Source organism: Pristis pectinata, chromosome 17, assembly GCF_009764475.1.
Source record: "Pristis pectinata isolate sPriPec2 chromosome 17, sPriPec2.1.pri, whole genome shotgun sequence".
Classification (NCBI taxonomy): domain Eukaryota; kingdom Metazoa; phylum Chordata; class Chondrichthyes; order Rhinopristiformes; family Pristidae; genus Pristis; species Pristis pectinata.
Window position 1 is genome coordinate 18,308,462 of NC_067421.1, and position 13,274 is coordinate 18,321,735.

At 40.1% G+C, this 13,274-nt stretch overlaps 1 long non-coding RNA gene across 1 annotated transcript in view; it reads left to right on the forward strand.

The window, feature by feature from the left end:
- The first annotated feature begins 4,135 nt into the window (after positions 1–4,135).
- The window catches only part of LOC127579567 (uncharacterized), a 70,023-nt gene continuing 60,884 nt past the window's right edge, over positions 4,136–13,274 (forward strand). The window contains exon 1 of the long non-coding RNA XR_007957703.1: positions 4,136–4,165. This is a non-coding gene — a long non-coding RNA (uncharacterized LOC127579567). The remainder of the gene's footprint in view (positions 4,166–13,274) is intronic.

The following is a 13,274-nucleotide window of genomic DNA, read 5'->3' on the forward strand; positions in this document are numbered from 1 at the left end:
GTCCTTGATACTTTTATCAATAAATTTATCAATGTCAGCTCAGATTTAACTGATGGGTTGGCATAATTGGAGGTGAGCTAATCTGCATCAGTTTGCACAGTGATTCTATTTTTACTAAATAGGCTGCTTTATCTTTGTAAGATCAGTGAGAACAATTTGCCAGATATTGTCCTATGCAACAAAAGACTTGTTTTGTACTCATTCTTCTTTCATATGTCTCTGGCAAGCAGCAACAAACAAAATCAGATGGTGGTTAAAGTTGTATGTTGAGGTTTGATTGCCAGTTGTTGACATCTGGGCTGGATAAGTGGATCGCTCCATGTTATACAAGTTCAGGGCAGAAGTCTGCAGTGTGGCTCTTCGATGCATACATGCAGTTTGGTGAGTCTGTGATGTTCCATTACTCTATGTTCCATGTCCCATATGAGTACGGGATGCACTGGTATATCTTGGTATCCAAAGCTATGCAATGTGATTCTGATTTTTTTGTGGTGCATATGCCATCCTATATATTTTTATTTTACTTTTATAATATTTGGCATTATAACTGTATTTGCAAATTAAGGTAATTATTGTTTTAAATTGGCAGTAGGACAGTTAATTTAATATGCTAGCAGTGTGGGATTTTAAATAAATCTGTAAAAAATGTTTGGATAGTTGTTCTGCATTGTAGAAAAACAGAAATATTTAATTGTTAGTTATTTTTCATAGAGTTGAAGACTTGGCTTTTAGATTATAGTTTATGTTATAGTCACCAATTTCCAATTAATTTAGAAGAGTCACTTCTGTTGTTTGGTTGTGAATCCAGCTTTTTAACTTAAGAGAGAGTTTTGCACATAGCTGGTTATACAGTATTTGGGAGCTTTCACTCTCAAGCAATTCAATAATTTCTCTGGTGTATGAAGTGCCTGCAAATTCCAGTGGATTGACTCTGTGATGGCATAAGGCCACCTTGAGTGTCAAGAAGCAATGTTCTCACAAAGTATCATTCAATTTGGAACTCAAAAATATCAGCCTTGGTTTATAGGTAGCACACTCACTTCCATCAGAATGATTTGCAATCAGATCCCACTAGAGAGAAGACAATTCAATGTGGGCTGAGTTTCTGTATTCTCATTGAATGGTAAGCACACTTGATAGGAAGAAAGATCTCATGAGGCTAGCTAAAAGGTTACCTGGGATCTCATAATCCCTTGCTCAACATTTATCTTTCAGTGAATATCATTAAACCAAATTGGGTAGAAATTTGTGCTTGAGTGCTTGTACTAACCACACGATATGGTTGTTTCTGTGCATTGTTCTCCACATCCAGACATTAATCCTACTGGCATCAACTTAGGAACCAAATATAATTCATAACCACAACCATATTGTTTAACACTCATGACTGAAGATGAATTTATACCCAATTATCTGATAACTTATCTCAATGTTAGGTTAAAAGAATGTGTGCATATTGGCTTCTGCATTTGGATACATTAAAATGATGAATATAATTCATAAACACTTTATTAGCTGTTACCAGATATATGGTGGACCATATCACCTCTACTTTTGCAAGTGGCTCTGGTTACATATGAAGTTGTTATTATTTCCTTTTGTTCTAATTTGCTGTTAAGCTATTGAATCCAATACATTTTTAGCATACAGTAGTTCAATAAACAATATTTGTAGATGTGGTGGAAGCTGTATATCAAATATTGTACCATTTCCCAAACCAATAAAACTGCTTTTGTTATGTGGAACATCTGTGGTTGAATAACCATAATGCATGACAAAGAGTCTTCAAAGATGAAAACGCATTTTTCTTTAGAATGGACATTTTAACATTTATTTGCCAGCATGTTTTTTTTCCAAGATTTCCTACTTAAATGCTAATGTGGTGGAATGGCATTCTGTTCACTCTTCCCATCGGAACTTTGCCACATGGATTTGATTAAAGACATTGAACTGTACTCTAACAATTTTACACAAAGCTCTTGAGATGCCTCTTTGTGTGGTCAAATCAAAGATTTTCTTCAATGAGCATACAGCTGGTTGAACTATCGTGCTCTGGGAAATCTTGATTCTTCCTCTACTTCCTCAGTCTTTTCAATGTGGTTCCTTCTGAGACCTGTTTTTCTTTATGTTTCCAAGGTTTCCTTTTACTCATCTCTTCTCTCCACTTGTGCCTCTCTCCCACGATTTCACTGATGGTGATAGAATTCTGCCCTTGCGCTGTACTTCCCCTTTAATGAAGCATCTCCTGTCCAGCTGGCTATTTTGAAGTTTTTAGATGACTGAATTTTTAACTGTAGTTTAATTTCCCAAAACTCTTCTCATGCCCAAATCTTTAATTGTGCCTTTAATTGTTAATTCAGCAATAAAGCTTGAATTCCTCTGAGCTAGAAATATGGCCCTAACTTTGTGCCAAGAATGTGTACTGGCGTGAATGACTAAAATTGCAAAGAAAAGTAGAGGAAGCAAAAAATTAGTTCATAGTATACAGAGTTCCCTCAAGTCTACCGTTTGTAAGGATCAATTAGCTTAACGAGATTTCTCTCACCCACTTAGTGTACAGAGCTAACGAGTTACCAGTTATAATGTTTCATTTTGCAATATTTGATAACACAAACTAAAAATATGCCGTGATGGCAGTGTTCCATAACGTCAATACGCAACTCGTGTTCTGAAGTAACTTTTACTCGACGGTCGTTAGAATGGCAACCGTGCAGTCTGACACGGAACAACACTCTCAGCAACAAAGAACAATGAAGTTTATGACTTGCACATTTAAGATTTCAGTGACTCTTCTTTTCAAGAAAAATTACAAGTTTCCTCTTTTTTTGTAGTTTCTTTTCAGGATATTACAATCCTGTAAGCTGACTGAAGCATGATTTGATGCAGTCTGCCTTTGAATCTGTGCAAACTTGTCATACAGTCCAGCCCCTTCTCACCATCTGAAAAAGTACATTAGAGATTACATCCAATTTTATTTTTGGAACCAATAACTTTAACATACCAAATCACTGGGCATTTTATAATTATAATTCCAAAGACTTGTCCTTAATTCTGAAGTGATGTGTTGTTGAAGGAAGTACCCGCTGTGCTGTTTTTAAATGCTACCCAAAGAACATTCCTTTTGCTATATTTTGGCTTCTTTCATTGGCCAGACAATTGGGGAACTTACAACAGCATATTTTTTTCTTTCTTCTGCTGCAGAGTTTGTAGAGCTGATAATTAATTTTCATTATAAAAGTTGTGCTTAAATATATGTCTATGTCTTCACTCCCTTCAGAAAAGTATGGATAGATAGCACACGTGGGGCAGAACTGATTAGGCTAAAATAACTAATAAATAAAATTAGGAGAAGCAAAGTTCAAGGTGATTGAAAATCCTTAATGCCTGGTTCACCATTCCTTCTCCACCATTTTGAATGAATGTTTGGAATGAAATAGTGTCTTGAGAAATGCACAGTAAAGTTTGACCATCCAACCTTGTGTCCATTGGCAACATTTATACCTTTATGAACCATAATGCTCAACCAGGAAATTTCACTTTAAATGGACTTCTGGAGTGCATCGGGAGTCATCTGAACAACCTTTGGAATACTGTCAGAACTCAGAAGTCTGCAGAAAGGCCTGAAATCTGTGGGTAAATGCTGAATGTTCTCTGGTGTCATGTAGTCCAGCACCAAAGCACAAACTTCCTGGAATACCCAATAGTTAAAATTGGCATAAGATCCACGAGCCCATTTATTTCAATGGAGATCTTCCAGACTCAAGGAAGGAAGGTAAAAATCAGATGAGTTTAATTATTCCTTTCTTGGAATAACTATTCCTTTAGTTACTTGTGTTTGCGGTAATATTATCATTTGAGAATGTTCCTGTATGTTTTATGGCATTTTGATTTATTTACTTGTTAATTTTTAATCACTTATTAAAATCCTTTTACATGCTTAATACTTCATGAATTCTCAGTTTTGGCATGGTTGGAAGTGTTGAAAGAATCATAGCTTTGGCAGACGGCTAAGCTGATGGTGCATTGGATCTCAGCTGAATGTTTTCCCAGCAGCTTTGTGGGTGGGGCTTGTTCTGGTCTGACCATGTGATCAGATTACATCATGCACAGCCTGCAGAATCTCACTGAACAGTTCCAGGAAGCCACTATTATGGAAATGCAAAAAGTAAGTGTGAGATAATTGTGCAGCTTGATGGCAAGTGTGGGGGGGGGGGGGTGAGCAAAATCTACCTTTATCTACTTCAGTTCCTTGAAGCAGGAACACAGGCAAGATTTTAGTCACATTACCAAACAAAAATGATCAAAAATTACTTCACATTTGGAAAGTTCAAGTCTGCTTTTGTGCATCTGAGTTAAATTGTTTTAATGTGGAACTACAAAACAGGCATGTTTACCCAATGATGAAGTATAACAGTAATCATTTCTGAATTACATAAGCCTGGACCAATGAATAATATGTTCTGACTCCAGCAAAACACATAATCTGGCATTAATATTTGGCACATTGAAAAATAGCTTTACTTATTTTGTTAAATGATAGAGGGTTTCTTTTGCCATGGTCACGTTTTTAACTCTTGCTTGAGTGAATTTTATCAGACATCTTCAATATTCAAAATTTAACTGGGTAAATTATGTAATTTGTTACCTTTGGTTTGTGTGATGTTCTTGTTGTTTGGGCAGTGGATTAAAGTTGTACATTGATGATGAAAATCCACTCAATGGCTTTGGCTGAGGCGAGACAGATAGACATATTGTCGTTCAAGGAATGATTGAGTTCATGATATGAACCATAATTCAGCTGGGTTTGGGACCGTTGCTCATTACCCACTTGAACAGCAATTGGTCGCACTTTCCACGGCCATTCTTCAAAGTTCAAGCTTTCAGAAAATATAAAACACAGGTCTTTTCTACTTAGTACCATTACCAAGTTAGTAATGCTAACCAAAGTGTAGAAATGGACTTGTGATTGAAATGTGTTGATTCTTTTCCAATAAGGAATTATTACATTGAAGAAACCAAACAGAAACAGAGCATGGCACAGTGGCACTGCAGGTAGTGCAACTGACTCACAGCTCTAGTGACCCAGGTTCAATCCTGATCTCTGGTGTTGACCGTACAGAGTTTGTACATTCTCCCTTTGACTGTGTGCGATTCCCTCAGATGCTCTGGTTTGCTCCATATTTCAAAGACATTCTGGTTGGTTGGTGTTATGTGAAACGGTTCTTTTGGAATCTTAAAGGTAGAGGAACTCCGGACACAGTCTTTGTAATTTAAAAATGGTTTAGTAACAAAGACAAACGTGGGGACAGAATGAATGGGAACAGATCCACACTCACACACGCGCAAGAGATCACGAACATGGGGAATCACAACGAGGATGAGATACACACACAAACACAAATAAACAAGGTACAGCTTATCTAGGGATAAACACTTCGATGTCTGAATACCTTGACTCAAATAAACATTGGCCCTAACATTCCCTAGAGTCTGACTAAGATGCTCCCAAACCACATGGTAGTGCAGATTCTTGCCAGTGGTCTCTGCAGCGTTGTCTCACTATTTCCTGGGGCAGTCAAAAGAGGGGGACCAGGGGATTGCAACACTCTTTATAGTGCTGGAAGGCCCGGCCAGGAAATTTAGACAGGCCAATGGCTTGGAGGTCAAGGACAAAGGTGCCTTCCAGAGCCAATGGTCAGGCAGGTTCAGGAACAAAGGTGCTCTCCCAGGCCAATCCTTATGCCCACACCTCATGGGTGGGGTGGAGCCAAACCTTGATTGACAGTGGTGTGACTTCCGACCCAATGAGCAAGGCTGTCATCCGGCCAGAGGGGTCACTGTCATCACTGTCACGTGACAGCCATGTGCTTTCATACTGCGGTTGGTTAATTGGTGACTGGAAATTACTCCTAGCATAGGTAGCTGGGAAAATCAGGGGCGTATGTGAGAAAATAGGTGATGGGGAAAATAAATGGGAGAACGGGATAAATGGGAATGGTCTGGGACCAGCATAGACTCGATGGGCTGATTGGCAGCCTTCTATGTCATAAGGAAATATGACATGAGATTACTTCGCACAACACTTCTATTCAGCCTGAGGTTCCAAGTACTGGTCGCTTTAATTCTTCATCTGTCTCTCCATTTGACCTTCCTGTTTTTTGGCCTCTTACACTATTCCAATGAAACCCAATGTAACGTCAACAAACATTCATCCTCTAGGGAGTACTGACAGCAATAGGATCACAGTAGGATTCTCCCTCCTACACCACCCCAACTCTGCAATTCCCACTCCATTTTCCCAAAGGTGTGATGTTTACAAAAGCAAAGGAATTAAAGGATTATGGAGTGGGATTGGGATTGCTGACCATGTGTAGGATAAAAACTGAATTGGATAGGTTGGGTTATTCAATTCCTGTGCAAAAGGGAACCAGTTTCTTCTGTTCTCTGTTATCAATCTCTTACATTTAATGTTGTATCTTGTTTTCGATCAATTTAGAAAGGAAAGCTTAAATGGTGCCATATTAGGGCAATATAGTTTAACAAAGCCACACAGTAAATAGTGCTGTTAATGATTTCAAACAGACGTCCTTACATTTTAGAGCCTTAGACTAGATTTTGGGTTTAGAAGATGTCCACAAGTTTGTTTTCCCTGCAAGACCGATTTCCTGCAGATGCTGGAAATTTGCAATAAAACCAGATAATTCCAGATATGCTGAGTATTTCTAGCATTATCTATTTTTGTTTTATCTGCACTCGGAGTTAGTGATGTGTTTCAGTATTTGGAACAATTTGCAGAATTGATATTTGTAAGAAGATAAAGTGCAGTAATAAAGTAAAGCCCTAAGTCAAAATATGCACAAATAGAAAATGAGCTTGGTATTTGGTGGATGGAATGTGATTTGGATCATAATTTGTATGCCACAAGATCCAACTTCAATGAAAATTTGTAATTGGAAATTAGACACCCATGAATCTTGCTTTGTGGTGACTTAAAGGGGACGTGCATGATCACCTGAGGCCAGCACCGGGAACCTGCGAGGTAGATCCCCTTTAATGTAAGTACTTGTATGCCTCTTCCTTGGTTCCTGTCCCAACACCACACCTCCTACGTACATAGGAATCCTGCTCCCTTTCCCCCCAGGTTTCAATTCTGACCTGACCCACCTTCCACCCAATAACTGACAAACCCGTTGACCTCTCAATACAGCCCCTAATAGTAAACCCATCCTTGCCTCCCAATCCCACTCACCAGCCATGAGACCTACTTCCCATCAATCGCCAGGATCTGGTCCTCTTCAAGACTCCTCTAGCCATTGATCAGGTTGTACACTCCTTACAATCCCTGAACCCTCCTCTCCCTCTGCCCCATGCCTCTTTCCCAACAAACCCCTGGCTCTCCTGATTTCTCTGCACCCTCATTAATGGCACAAAGACCATATTTGTACAGGGTGAAATCAGCAGCTCAAATAATTTGTCTCATGATCCACTGAAATTTTCAGTGACAGGACTTTAAATAACATGTTTGTTGGTTCACCAAAAACCATCTGACCAAAGATGAGAAGTGAGACCCAATTCCTCGTCAGCAACTTTTATTTTTTTTCTAAGGACAGAGACAGCTCAGTGAAGCAGCGTTTGGTGCTGCTGCCTCGGAGCTCTAGACATTTGTGCGGCACAGTAGTGTAGTGGTTAGCACAATGCTATTACAGCGCCAGCGACCTGGGTTCAATTCCCGTCGCTGTCCGTAAGGAGCTTATACGTTCTCCCCGTGTGTCTGCGTGGGTTTCCTCTGGGTGCTCCGGTTTCCTTCCACATTTCAAAAAGACGTACAGGTTTGGAGCTGTAGGCATGCTATGTTGGTGCTGGAAGAGAGGTGACACTTGCGGGCTACCCCCAGCACATTCTCAGTAATGCAAAAAGACGCATTTCATTGTGTGTTTTGACGTACATGTGACAAATAAATAAATATCTTATCTAAATACTGATGTTGCGTGCTGCCTGGGTGGGGATTGCACTGTGACCATATGAGTTTCCCCCGCCTACTCCAGTGCCTTCCCATGTGCCAAAGACAAAGAGTAATGGAGTCGTACAGCATGGAAACAGGCCTTTCGGCCTAACTGGTCCATGCTGACCCAGATTCCCATCTAAGCTTGTCCCATTTACCTGCGTTTGGCCCATATTCCTCTAAACCTTTCCTATCCATGTACCTGTCCAAGTACCTTTTAAATGTTGCTAATGTACTTGCCTCAACCACTTCTTCTGACAGCTCATTCCATATACAGACCACTCTCTGGGTGAAAAAGTATCCGATTAAATCTCTCCCCTCTCACCCTAAACCTATGTTCTCTCATTCTTGATTCCAACCCTGGGAAAAAGACTGTGCGCGTTCACCCTATCGATGACCTTCACGATTTTATACACCTCTATAATATCACTCCTCATTCTCTTGTGCTCCAATTAATAAAGCCCCAGCCTGCTCAACCTCTCTCCATAACTCAGTCCTTCATCCTCTTAACCCAGCAACGCCCTCATAAATCACCTCTGCTCTCTTTCCAGCTTAATGGCATCTTTCTTGTAGCAGGATGACCAAAACTGAACACATTCCGAATGCAGCCTCACCGACATCTTGTACAACTGCAACATTACATCCAACCTTTGATACTCATTGCCCTGACTGATGGAGGCCAGTGTGCCAAAAGCCTTCTTTACCACCCTATCTATCTGTGATACCACTTTCAGGACACCATGTACTTGTTCTCCTAGGTCCCTCTGTTCTACAACACTCCCCAGAGCCCTACCATTCACTGTGAAAGCCCTGCCCTCATTTGTCTTTCCTAAATACAACACTTTGCACTTATCTCAATTAAACTCAATTTGCCACTCTTTGGCCCACTTCTCCAGATGATCAAGATCCCTCTGTAATTCCTGATAACCATCTTTGCTGTCTACGACACCACCTATTTTAGTGATTGGCTGGTAGGTTAATTGCCTGCAGTAAAGTCTCCCTGGTGTAGGTGGGTGGCAGGAGAATTGGTGGGGAGGGGGAGTTGGTAGGGGTGCAAGGGGAAAAATGGGATTGGTGTCAATGGCTGTCTAATGGTTGGTGTGGAGACAATAGGTCCAAGGCCTGTTTCCTTGTTCTGATCTATGACTCTATGATACAGGTGTTGTCGGCAAGGCCTTCCCTTATTACCAAATCATGACATGGATTTCCTCCTTGAACTGCTCCGTTCCAGGTGAAGACAGTGCTGTTGAGGTGGGGTGGGAACAACTTCTGGATTTTAAGTCAGGGTTGAAGAAGGAGCAAGAGTTCCACTTGTATTTTGCAGGATAATGTATCTATTACTGGGTGGAAGTGTGAAACTGAAGTGGATTTCTTAGCCAGGAATATCTCAATGCAGTGTAAATCCATTGGAAGTTACAGTTTTTCACACTGACAATCCATCATTCTGAAATTCAAGTAGGAATCCATGGTTCCTTGGGTTCTGTTAATCAAAGTTCAGACGAAGGCACAAAGACTAGACCTGGCCTCTCGATTGCCAGGTCAGATCAGTGATTAATGAAATTCTTCAGTAACCTTCTGCGCAAGGGCAGCATTCCTGGTGAAGGTATCAAATTAGCATAATTGTGCAACTGTTATTACTTAACATGAAAAATGTGCTATGCAGGCACAACCTTGTTTTTTCAAACAAATATACATGTGCTGTCAGTAAGTCCTTTAGTCTGTGTGCTGCAAAACAGTATTCCCAGTACTAATGACATGAGTGTAGAGCCTCCTTGCTTTTACTTTCGTAAGCAGTACATTGTTTTCCTTTTTTCCTATAAACCTCAAGGGTGACCTGATGTGGTGCATATGCTGATAAGCATACGCACTGCAATTGTGGCGATGGTTGGGAGGGGATGATGGGGAAGCAGGCACCAAGTTGGGAAGGGGGCTGCAGAATGGTACTTAATGCGGGTAGGGGAGAGGGGAACTGGAGTCTTTGGTGAAGGGGTCAGAAATTGGCTGTACATTGGGGAGGAGTGGGGGCAGCACCTTGGCGGTTGGTGTTAACTGTGGTGAAGGGGCCCAAGGATTAAAGTATTTACTTACCTGCTGGCCTGTCAGGTTAGTTCTTTTGGATCAGGACCATATTGTCCCATGAGTGCCCAATGACAGTTGACCCCCCCAGGGCAATGTGGCCCACTTTCCTGCAATGGTCCAAGCGTTGCGTGAGGAATGATGTCATCCTATGTGTTTCCGACACAGAAATTGTATCAAGGTCGGAAGGGTAACTTACAGCAGGAAGTGGCAGGCTGAATTCATTGGTGTGATTTGACCTGGAACGGTTTGCAAACATGATTTCCTCTGGGTTAACTTTACATTCAATCAAATAACACTGAAGGAAAAAGCAGTACCATCATTCATGGTGTTTCTCTTCACTTTTTCCTGTATTATCTATTTTTTTTCACTCCTCCTTAATGGGTAAATGTCACAGGGCAGAGTTATCCCCGCCTTCCTAGTTGTCAAAGTGTCCAGTTGGTCACAGTATTGCCATGTTGATCCACACCTGAAGAGATTTGACACCACAATTTAATCATAAAACAGTTGGTAGAAATGGCAAACTGTATTGTATTTTAATCTCTCATCCAGCTCAACAGTGGTTTGGGATTTTGCTGCTACTTTGAAGTGGTGAATGTACTGTCTCCACAGCGGATTTGTATTATTTTGCTGAGATGCATACATTTATTCATCCATTTACTCTCCCTTCAGACCCCTTGGACACAAAAATCTTCATTTTCTATTACTTGCACATCTCCAACACTTTCTTTTTCTTCCCTTTAGTCCTGTTGGTTAGATTTTAATTTCCTGTAAAATCTCCATTGGTGTAACACTGCACAGGGGAATATTCCACTGTTAAGTTTCCACTAACCTAGTTATGTGATTATTTGGAATAACCCACATTTATCCAAAATGTCTGCATTGTCAGTCAGCAGTCTTCCTGCTTCTGCTTACCCCATCAGTGCCATTCAAGTAAGGCAAAAGGTACAAGTTCAAGATTAATTTTGCTTTACTATGTATAACTAGCAAGCACAAGCACAGACATACAATTTTTGCACTGGAACCAACATTCATATGGTTATTGTAATTCCACAAGAATAGGGGAAAGCTACAAGTTTCATGGAAACTTCAAGATCTTGCATTGCAGAGTTTACAATGGAAAGAAGGAGCCTTCAATTGTAGGTGAACCTCAGTCTACTGACAGAAGGCAGGAACTTCCTGCTGAAATTTTTAACCAAGTTTTTAAATGCTGTTTTGCTGTTGTTTCTTTCCAGACTTTTTAAAAAACTATTTTAATGACATATTCAGCTAAATATGCCAGCCTGATTGAAGAAAGTAGATGTTGAAACTGTAGCGAGAGACTGTGTGGACATTTGTGGAGCTCATTGGTTTGTGCTTGGCAGCTTTGGGGAAAGAAATGAAGTTGTGAATGAATCCATAGGAGTTAGTGAGGTGAGATTTGCCTTCATTAGCACAGAGAAAATGGGTGTAAGTCTCACTGGAGAAATTTCTCCAGCATCTGCTTGTTCTGTCATTACCTCAAACCTCAACTGGTCAACTCCTTGGCCCCTATCCCTTGCTTAAACCAAACGTTTCTCTTTGATCATATGTACAAGAAAGCCAGTTTGGTAAGAATTTAATTGTTAGTGGGTCTTCAGGAGATGTGGCCTGTGTCCCATAAGCATGGCTTGCAACTGCTCTTATTGAAGGCAGTCCACCTTTCCTCTGTCAGTGTATTGTGTATGCATCAGCGATACAAAGGCATCCTGGTTTAGGATTAGACACTGGAATGTCCATCTTAAAGAGCTTTCCCTGTCCTCCGTAACTTGGGAAAGATCCATGAGAGGTTCCATCTTTTTCAGTGGGCGATAGAAACATTTGGAAATGAGAATCACTTGAACCTGAGTTCTGGTCTCGTTCTGCCAGAGTTAGAACAGGTGCTCAATGAACTTGGCAAATCACTTCAGGATTGAAGTAGTTGATCACTCTTTTCCTTTTAGCCAATAACATCCTTTATTTTGTCTGTTGCTATTTTTGAAATTATTCTTATTTATCATATCTAGTCTTTGGTAACACAACAAGTCAGTGAGATATTAAGATGGCATTGACATTGATTTCTGAAGAGCAAGTTCTATCTCACAAATTTAGCTTTTTTGAGGAGGATGCTAACATGATAGATAAAGGATTATCCATGAAGGTCATTAAAGGAGACATTCAGAGAGCATTCAACATAATTCTACATGAGAGGATATTCATAAAAACGAGAGTGCATGGACTTGGAGACAACCTATTGACTTGAATAGGAAATAAGAGAAAGAGAAATGAACATGTATTCAAATCAGATTAATGTGTCTCGTAGAAACCATGGAGTATATTAGGGCTTCAATGTTTGACTATGTTCCTAAATGTTGATGGATGGAGTATACCAGTTTGCTGATGATGGTAATTTGGTCGCAGTAGAATGTAAAAGGAGCATTGATAGATTAGGTAAGTGGGCATAACTATGGCAGGTGAAGTTTAATGTGGCAAAATGTAAGGTCATCCAAAATGAATCTAAGAATAGCAGATCAGAGAACTTTCTGAGAAGAACAGGTGAGCATCGATATTCATGGGTCCATGTTGAGAAAGCCCTAAAAGCTGATTCAAAGGCCATCTATCTGGATGGCATGCAAACAAAATCTTTTCACTGTATCTCAGTGTGACATAATAAACCAATGATAAACAATACATTGAAAAGCTAATGTAATGTTGGCTTTTATGTTGGTGACAAAGAGGAATAACTTATAGTTTGCTTAGACTGCATGTAATGCACTCCATTCAGTTCCTGACAATACACCTCCAGAATTACATGCGCTGGCCAAGGACACTGTGCTTTGCAGATTCAGTAGAATGCTACTTGGTCTGAGAACTTGTGAAGGCACATTGCATAGATGTGTGTTCCCTCAAGTAAAAGTTATTATGGGGTGACCAAATCGCAAAGTTTCAGATCAATATATGTTTCTTATGGATAATGAGAAACTATATCTTCTGATGTGAAAGTCCAGAACAAGAGAACGTATCTTGAAATTAAACCTACGTTATTTAAAAGTGATGTCTGAAAGCATTTCGTCACAGAAAACAAAGAGGAAATATAACACTCCAAGTCAGTAGAAAATGTTAAAACTGAAGTTGATAAGTTTATGCCAGACACTTACAGTCCAGAGGTAAATCTGTATGTTGAGTTAAAATACTGATC